This window comes from Cajanus cajan, chromosome 5, assembly GCF_000230855.2.
Source record: "Cajanus cajan strain Asha chromosome 5, NIPB_CcT2T_4, whole genome shotgun sequence".
Taxonomy (NCBI): domain Eukaryota; kingdom Viridiplantae; phylum Streptophyta; class Magnoliopsida; order Fabales; family Fabaceae; genus Cajanus; species Cajanus cajan.
The window spans coordinates 23,967,600-23,975,938 of NC_138521.1; the positions used below are offsets into that span (position 1 = coordinate 23,967,600).

At 34.0% G+C, this 8,339-nt stretch overlaps 1 long non-coding RNA gene across 1 annotated transcript; it reads right to left on the bottom strand.

Annotated features, from left to right (window-relative positions):
- Positions 1-484: 484 nt before the first annotated feature.
- Positions 485-7,980, bottom strand: LOC145958278 (uncharacterized). Its single transcript, XR_014434000.1, has 3 exons — positions 6,994-7,980; positions 1,617-6,070; positions 485-695 (listed from the first exon to the last, which is right to left on the bottom strand). It is a non-coding gene; the product is annotated as an uncharacterized LOC145958278 (long non-coding RNA).
- Positions 7,981-8,339: the final 359 nt, after the last annotated feature.

Genomic DNA, 8,339 nt, shown 5'->3' on the forward strand with positions numbered 1-8,339 from the left:
GATTCTTAATATTTTTAAAATAATAATTAAATTTGTAAATCAAGAGATAAAATTGTTAAAGTTTAACGTTAACATTTGTATTTGTTAAGAGATGAAAATGTTTATTTTAACACAAGGGAGGGTGGTGTAATTTTAGCATTGTGTTTTATGTTTTTATGCTATATGATGTTTTAAAGTTGTTGTGGTGTGTTTTGTGTTGTTTATGAGAGCTATAAGGAGTAAGGAATCCTTGAGAAGTCCAGAGAGAAGTTAGGTAGATAGGTTGGAGTTAGAGAATTCTGATCTTCATTCTGATTCCACCAAAAGCTTACTTATCATTCCTTAGGGTTGAGTTAGTAGTAGAAACTAAGATTCAAGCTTGAGGAGCTCAAAATCTTAGAGAGAAGTTAACTCTTGGGGGTCTAGTGATTCTTGTGACACCCTTACTACCCCAAAAATTTATAATACATTTAAGAAGGTTAAATTTTCTAAGTTGGTAAAAGGGTTCACATAAAAATTCGACAATCACATTAATAGAGATATAAAACATAAAACACAAGAGTTTTACAAATTGTTTTCAAAACAATATTATAGTGCCAAATACACATAAATATTTCATCCTAGAAATCCTCTGCCCCGATGTCACACTATCAGAGCATTCCCAGAATTTTAATTGTTGGCATCCTAGAAGCCACTCGTAGCTGGATCTTCTTCTCCTAAAATATCCACAGTTTATACGGTGAGAAAAGAAAATATCTATATGCAAAGTACATACAAACACATCACAATATAATCTCATAATAACTCATTATTTAATAAAATATTCATAAGCATTTATCTATATATATATATATATATATGTGTGTGTGTGTATCATAATTTATCAACCATTCATCATATTCACATCTCAATTCACAATTACATCAATCCATCACAATCCACTTGAACATTACAATTCATTCATAATCCACACAAATTTCACTATGTCAAGGTCACGCTACCCTTTTTCCAACCTAGGGCCGTGCTCACCCCTGACATAACACTGTGCCAAGGTCACGCTACCCTTTTTAGTAGCCTAGGGCCGTGCTCACCCCTGACATAATACTGTGCCAAGGTCACGCTACCCATCAGCTTAGGGTCGTGCTCACCCCTGGTCATCAGTACCATAATCACATCTCATTCACATCTCAATCACATTCCACACTTCTCATTTCATAACTCAAATTCACATCACGTACATAATTCCACATCACATACACATCACATACACAACAGATAAGCCCAACAAAATGAGGGTTTACACACCCCTCAAGCAATTCACATCAAGATCATCCATTCTTAACGAGTAATATAGCAATAATATTCATAAATTATAATAATCAATAAGATAATCAATTTAATATAACAGTGAAACTCATAATTATTCCAAATTCTAGTTCACAGCACTTATGATTTCTTCTTTCTTCCCAGATCATTATTCCTACAATTTGGCATATCTATAGACCTCAACACATAATTTCAATAGAACTAATGATTCTTCAAATAAAATAATTATAAAATCATAATCCTAAGAAATTCTTCATCTACCCAATTCCCTCATGTACTCTACATATAAATAATCCCCTTTTCCCCCGTACCTGGATGAATAGTAACTTGAGCAGAACCTTCTCTTCTTAGATAGGGACCAGAACTGTAAATAGACCAGAGCTTCCTCCTATGGATTCCTCTTGGTCTTCAAAGAGAAGAAGAGGAAATGAGAGAGAGTAGAAGAGAAGAGAGAATGAGAATTGAGGGATGGTTTGCAATGGAGAAGTGAAGGGCTATTTATAGCCTTCATAACACATTAAAATATAAGTAAAATGGGCTTAGTGGAGTAATATGAAATGAATTAGTGGAGTTGGTGGAGTTGGTAGAAGAATTAGTGGAGTTATTGGATGAGTTAGTGGTGCTGGTGGATGATTTAGTGGACACGTTCTTAAGCACGATGATTTAGACCTTCTAGATGGCAGAATTTGGTCAGGTGGGCTTCATGAAAGTTTTAGCCGTGGCTGTTATCTTTTCAGTAGTTTTGGAATCACCGAAAAAGGAGGTGTATAACTCCAGATGTGACCGTTTTAGTGAATAGGAGTCAGGCTGCCAGCGTGAGTCAAAGCTGTTGCGGTGTTTAGAATATTTAACATGGTAGATGAAGGAATTTGAAAATGGTTTCTTCATAACAGTTATACTATTTTCTCTTAGCTTTCCATTGATACAAAGTTTGCATCATTTGGAAAACCACAGACCGAGTTATGCCCCAAAAACCGAGGCTTGCCAGTCAGCCCTGCGAAAACGATTTTAACAAAAAGAAAGTTTTTCAACTATTTAATTAAGTCCATTAACACACCTATCTTTCTAAAACCTACAATTAATCATAAATGGAGTGTAAATTAGCTACAATTGAAATAAAAGATAATCCTCAAATTATGACCAAATACTATGTAATAATAATAATAATAGTAATTACCATTTTGAAAATTGGGATGTTACAATACTTCCCCCCTTTTAAGAAATTCGTCCTCGAATTTCCGCAACGAAGAGGTTTGACTATGACTTGTTCAAGATTCTTTCTAAACTTCCTAGGAAAACCCACAACAAGGTCTAGACACATTATCTCATTTCCAAATAGGAACATCTAAAGGCTACAAAAGTCCTAAAGGCTTCTGATGTTTTGTCTCAGACTTATACTATACTAAATATGAGTACACACCATCCTCTATTCCTCTCTACACTTAAGGCCACCAAAATATCTTTTTAAGATTTTGGTACATCTTAGTGATTTCTGGATGGATACTAAGAATACTCTTATGTCCTTCTTCTAGGATTGCTTTATTAAACTCTAGCACACTATGAATGTACAACCTATCCTTAAATCTTAAAATTCCATCCACTCCAAATTTAAACTCACTCTCCATACCTTAATTCAACTTCTCTACTTCTATTCTCATCTTAGACCATCACGCTTCTGCTGCGCCACTCTGATACATTTTAGTAACTCCTAAATAAATGTGAAGAGTTCTTATGTCCTTTCAAGTTTACTTAGCATTCAAATTTGCTCCTTAAAACAATATTGATTCTACTCAGAAATGATTATACGTACTACTACCAATCTTCTCTATTTGATTCCCTAAGAAAGGATCTGACTCCTAGGCTTCTCTAATCTTATCCATTAATTTACTAGTCACTTTAAATATAATCAATTCAATGCTCCTAAGGATAATCTCAAACACCAATCATAAGTCTTAAATTCTTCAATCAAATCCAACCCTTAAATCATCAAAAGTGATATATCAAAGATCAACATAATTAAGGCGTCTGTCACAATATTAAGATTATTTCTAAAGATTAACCACCTAAGCGTAAGTTCACTACATGTACATATCAGATCTCTAATTTCACCACTCCATTTACACCCAAGTTAAACTCTTATTCATCACTTTATCTTATAGCCTCATATCTTATCACCAAATGAATCAACTAATTATGCTTTTCCAATTTCTTTCAAGAATTCACTTGTTACTCAAGTCATACCTAGTTTCACACTACTAGGAGTAATCTAAAAAAATCCATTTCTCTAATCATAAAGGAAGATAAATATAAAGGTTTACTACTCAAAACATCGGTTGCCATAATGGCTTGGCCGAATAATCAATAAGATCAAAATCTTATTTCTCAACGAATTCTAACTATTTCTTTTGGTTAATAGATATTTAAAGCTATTATGATCGCTAAATACCTCAAGCTTAGAATCATATACGTAGTGTTTTCAAATCTTAGTATTCATATTAAAACTGCTAACTCAAAGTTATGGGTAAAGTAATTCCTCTCATGAATTTTCAGTTGCCTAGAATCATAAGCTTCTACCTTTCTTCTTGCCACAACACTCTTCCTGATCCTATCTTTAGAAGCATAACTATATACCACAAAAGTCTTTGTTAACATCTAGTAGTATTAACACTAGCCAATTCTTCCTTAATAGTTTGAAAACTACCTTCTCCTTTGTTATGCACACAAAGGCAACTTTTTCTTAGTCAATCCAGTCAAAGGTAATACTAAGCGACCTAGAGAAGTAAGCGATAAAATGTTTTAGGTACTTAAAATAAACATAGGTCCAGAAATTCCTAATATGGGTTAGCCTTTCAAACTACTGTTGAATTCATGGGTAGGCAAACGACAACTTAGTGAACTGAAACGTGTTAGTAGCTAGAGGAAAAGAAAGCAAAAGCGATTCCTGTAGTAGAGGCGAGTGAAATGAGAGTAGCCTAAACCTCTAACTGCTACCTTAGACATTTACTTAATAAATCTCCTATAAATTATCCTAAGAAAACTCTTAATTTTACTAATTGAATTAGGTATCTCTCACTTAAGAACAACTTCTACCTTAGATAGCTCTATGTTATACCTTCGCAAGAAATTACATAGCCTAGAACACTCACCTCATACAATCAAAATCATAATCTAGCTAAGTTTATCTTAGATATATCTTCACACTTAACTCTAATATGATGGTATCACATCCTAAGGTCAAAACCTCTCATTAACACACAAATATCCACTAATTGATCCATAAGGTCACATACTTGCATATCAATTCATATTAGAATACCTCTTTCACATATATCATCCCTAAATATGTATGAATTTATCACCATGAACCAATCATATCATTTGAATCAACCTTTCAGTGACCAGACCTTAAAACATCATCAAATCCATTTTTATCCTTGTTATGCCTAAAATCTCAAAAATATCATGATAGCATATATCTACCTGACACACAGAGTTATACTCATCCAAATGATCTCAAACCTATCTCAAACGAAAGGTAAATGAATAAGCTACAATTCTTATGAAGGCATAAGATTTCAAAAAGATCACCTTCCTAACTAAAAATTCAGAAATCATTTCAAGTATATTCAGCTCTTATAACTAAACTTCTGATCACCAAAGTAGTCATAACTAAGGTTCTAGACCTCTGTTTTATCTTATTCTAGTTCCATTGGAAAAATAATATCCCAAGCCACAATTCTCATGAAGACCACAAAATCTGAGTCTGTCATATGATACTCATACTAGCACAACAGAATTTCAACGAAAATAATCCCCATATCATAAAGCAGTAGTGTACTAACATTTCACAAAATACCTCAACCATTTCAAATTCACTCCTTCCCACCTTAACTCATATTCAAGTTTTTCATTACAAATCCTAGACCAAAACAGCTCACAAAGGACTTAGAGAATAAAATTCACATACTACCTCAACCATAAAAGTTAACATGCAAGCACCAACACTCAAGGAACGTACCAATCTCTCATCAAAATATCAAAACTCCAATTCTCAAATACAACCTCCTTGGATTCAACCACTACTACTATAGATTCCTAACTTCCATTAACCGTAAATTATTGAAAAATCATCCAAATCTAAGGTCTCAATAATTTCTAGTTGATTATCAAGGCTTTGTCCGTACTATTGGTACATAAGCTCACCATACGAGTGATACTACTCAATCACTACTTCTTACGTAAGCAAAAAGTATCAAACAAATAAGCAATTATGAAAAGATCAATCAAAAATAGCATCATCAATTTATATCATGTCTATCAGACAAATCCTGAGAATACAATACATACAAATAAATAAATAAGAACATAATTAATCATCACATTAGCACATCAATCATCTCATCACATTATTAATCTACCAAACAAGCATAGTAGACTCATAACTCACGGCCGATTGGATCGGCCTGCTCTGATACCACTAAATGTGACACCCTTACTACCCCAAAAATTTATAATACATTTAAGAAGGTTAAATTTTCTAAGTTGGTAAAAGGGTTCACATAAAAATTCGACAATCACATTAATAGAGATATAAAACATAAAACACAAGAGTTTTACAAATTGTTTTCAAAACAATATTACAGTGCCAAATACACATAAATATTTCATCCTAGAAATCCTCTGCCCCGATGTCACACTATCAGAGCATTCCCAGAATTTTAATTGTTGGCATCCTAGAAGCCACTCGTAGCTGGATCTTCTTCTCCTAAAATATCCACAGTTTATACGGTGAGAAAAGAAAATATCTATATGCAAAGTACATACAAACACATCACAATATAATCTCATAATAACTCATTATTTAATAAAATATTCATAAGCATTTATCTATATATATATATATATATATATATGTGTGTGTGTATCATAATTTATCAACCATTCATCATATTCACATCTCAATTCACAATTACATCAATCCATCACAATCCACTTGAACATTACAATTCATTCATAATCCACACAAATTTCACTATGTCAAGGTCACGCTACCCTTTTTCCAACCTAGGGCCGTGCTCACCCCTGACATAACACTGTGCCAAGGTCACGCTACCCTTTTTAGTAGCCTAGGGCCGTGCTCACCCCTGACATAATACTGTGCCAAGGTCACGCTACCCATCAGCTTAGGGTCGTGCTCACCCCTGGTCATCAGTACCATAATCACATCTCATTCACATCTCAATCACATTCCACACTTCTCATTTCATAACTCAAATTCACATCACGTACATAATTCCACATCACATACACATCACATACACAACAGATAAGCCCAACAAAATGAGGGTTTACACACCCCTCAAGCAATTCACATCAAGATCATCCATTCTTAACGAGTAATATAGCAATAATATTCATAAATTATAATAATCAATAAGATAATCAATTTAATATAACAGTGAAACTCATAATTATTCCAAATTCTAGTTCACAGCACTTATGATTTCTTCTTTCTTCCCAGATCATTATTCCTACAATTTGGCATATCTATAGACCTCAACACATAATTTCAATAGAACTAATGATTCTTCAAATAAAATAATTATAAAATCATAATCCTAAGAAATTCTTCATCTACCCAATTCCCTCATGTACTCTACATATAAATAATCCCCTTTTCCCCCGTACCTGGATGAATAGTAACTTGAGCAGAACCTTCTCTTCTTAGATAGGGACCAGAACTGTAAATAGACCAGAGCTTCCTCCTATGGATTCCTCTTGGTCTTCAAAGAGAAGAAGAGGAAATGAGAGAGAGTAGAAGAGAAGAGAGAATGAGAATTGAGGGATGGTTTGCAATGGAGAAGTGAAGGGCTATTTATAGCCTTCATAACACATTAAAATATAAGTAAAATGGGCTTAGTGGAGTAATATGAAATGAATTAGTGGAGTTGGTGGAGTTGGTAGAAGAATTAGTGGAGTTATTGGATGAGTTAGTGGTGCTGGTGGATGATTTAGTGGACACGTTCTTAAGCACGATGATTTAGACCTTCTAGATGGCAGAATTTGGTCCGGTGGGCTTCATGAAAGTTTTAGCCGTGGCTGTTATCTTTTCAGTAGTTTTGGAATCACCGAAAAAGGAGGTGTATAACTCCAGATGTGACCGTTTTAGTGAATAGGAGTCAGGCTGCCAGCGTGAGTCAAAGCTGTTGCGGTGTTTAGAATATTTAACATGGTAGATGAAGGAATTTGAAAATGGTTTCTTCATAACAGTTATACTATTTTCTCTTAGCTTTCCATTGATACAAAGTTTGCATCATTTGGACAACCACAGACCGAGTTATGCCCCAAAAACCGAGGCTTGCCAGTCAGCCCTGCGAAAACGATTTTAACAAAAAGAAAGTTTTTCAACTATTTAATTAAGTCCATTAACACACCTATCTTTCTAAAACCTACAATTAATCATAAATGGAGTGTAAATTAGCTACAATTGAAATAAAAGATAATCCTCAAATTATGACCAAATACTATGTAATAATAATAATAATAATAGTAATTACCATTTTGAAAATTGGGATGTTACAATTCTTCCCTCGATTCCTTCACTTTTGGAAGCAATTGAGGTAATAAAAGCTTATAAATTGATTCTTATTGAGATGTTTGTGTTGATTATTGAGTTGTTCATCCCATTGGTGGCCTAAATTGTTGATGTTGAAGGTGTGTTGACATTTTGAATTTAGGGGTTGAGTTTGAAGCACCACGACCCCAAAGTTTCCAATCTCATGGTGATTAGTTGTTACATGTTGTTGTAGCTATTTTTGAGTTGTTCGAGTTGCTTATGATCATATTGATGGTTTGCATGTAAGAGGTGGTGGCTAGCTAGATGATCTAGAAGAATGCATGCACCAAGGTGGTGCATCACATTCTTGCTCAATGAAGGGGTTTACTCGTAGGGTAAGCCTTGAAAAATGAAGGTTGAAAACCTAGAAAACACCATTCTTAATCATTGATGCATTGGTGGCCTAGTGAGAATGTGT